At 43.6% G+C, this 1,777-nt stretch overlaps 1 non-coding gene across 1 annotated transcript; it reads right to left on the bottom strand.

Annotated features, from left to right (window-relative positions):
* Positions 1–580: 580 nt before the first annotated feature.
* On the bottom strand, positions 581–687 carry LOC118486907. The gene has a single exon (XR_004880074.1). It is a non-coding gene; the product is annotated as a small nucleolar RNA R71 (small nucleolar RNA).
* Between the last annotated feature and the right edge of the window lie 1,090 nt (positions 688–1,777).

Genomic DNA, 1,777 nt, shown 5'->3' with positions numbered 1-1,777 from the left:
GAGCACGGGGCCGTGGTGAACCTTCTGACCAGCATTCTTTTCTGTTTTTATTGCAGGACTTGGGACCAGACGCCATCCTACATAGTGTATGAGCTCCAGTTCTAATAAGGACATAAAAGAACCTCTAGAAGAACCCGAACGCTTTCTCAGAAAAAGACTAAAAGCTAAAAACCAAGAGAAAGTTTCGGGGAATCCACCTCCAATGGCGAACCAACGTACCCTCATGGATTATCTACGACCCACCGTAGGTAACCTAGGCGCCGCTATCAATGCACCGAATGTTGAAGCCAATAACTTCGAACTTCGGCCGCATTTGATACAAATGCTCCAAAACTCCGCAACCTTCCATGGGCTTGCGGACGAGGATCCCCATCTACATATTACTAATTTCTTAGAAATATGTGATACCTTTCGGATCAATGGAGCATCAAATGATGCCATCCGCCTCCGAATGTTTCCTTTTTCACTAAAAGACCGAGCAAAAGCTTGGCTCAACGCCCTCCCAGCTGGATCGGTAAACACCTGGGATGAACTAGCCCAAAAATTTCTATATAAGTATTTCCCTCCCGCTAAAACGGCTAAATTAATGACTGAAATTAATACATATTCACAAGAGGACGAGGAATCCTTATATGAAACTTGGGAAAGGTTCAAGGAGCTATTACGCAAGTGTCCACATCATGGCCTTGCGATATGGCAACAAGTATCCACTTTCTATAACGGACTGTTGCCACACACAAGGCAGACACTTGACTCTAGCTCCGGGGGACTTTTAGGTAATCGCCGGCCGCATGAAATATATAACCAAATTGAGGAAATTGCTCAAACCAATTTTCAGTGGCACACCCCCCGAGGCAATAAATCTATTGCCCCGGGCGCCCATAAGGTTGATGAAAGCACTTCTTTACAAGCCCAAATCGAGGCCCTTTCTTCAAAAATAAAAAAATTAGAAATGACAAAAACAGTCTCGGTTATGACTTGTGAAGGGTGTGGTGGGCCACATGAAAATTGGAGTTGTATGAAAGAAACGGATGATCAATAAGAGTCGGTAAGCTACATTGATAATAGACCTAGGCCGTCGGGTCCTCCAACGGGCACTTACAACCAAGGATGGCGAAACCACCCGAATCTTGGTTGGTGAGAGCCCGGCAATAGTAGTAACCAACAAACCCAACGAACAAACTTTCAACAACCAAGAAATGAGTCACAAAATTTCACTCAACAACAAGGTGGACGAGAAAGGCTTGAAGATACTGTATCTCGCCTCATCTCCGACACTGAAAAGAAAAACTCGGAAAGATTTCTACAATTAGAATCAAATTTTAGAAATCAACAAGCTAGTATTCAAAATATAGAAAAACAATTAAATCAACTAGCTCAAAATTTTTCCGATAGACCACAAGGTGCATTACCAAGCAATACCGAAACAAACCCAAAGGCGCAAGTTCATCTCATCAAGCTACGAAACCGCACCGTGGGGCCTGCGGAAGTGCAACCACCGACAGAAGAAACTGTACCCCCGCCTCTGCAGGAGAGGAACTCCCCTCCGTCATCGGAGGCTACCAAGGCTCCTCGAATTCCGTACCCCGGTAGGTTAATTCGTCAAAAGACCAATGAGCAATTCGCAAAATTTGAAAGTCTATTAAAACAATTGCATGTCAATATTCCTTTCATTGATGTCCTAACCCAAATGCCCAAATACTCTAAGTTCATGAGGGACTTCGTCACTCATAAAAAGAAAATTGAAACTTTGCAATTAGTTAACTTAGGCGAAGAA

The sequence above is a fragment of the Helianthus annuus genome, chromosome 14, assembly GCF_002127325.2.
Source record: "Helianthus annuus cultivar XRQ/B chromosome 14, HanXRQr2.0-SUNRISE, whole genome shotgun sequence".
NCBI lineage: Eukaryota > Viridiplantae > Streptophyta > Magnoliopsida > Asterales > Asteraceae > Helianthus > Helianthus annuus.
Note: the sequence above shows the minus strand (reverse complement) of the source record. Positions and strands in the feature narration are given on the sequence as shown.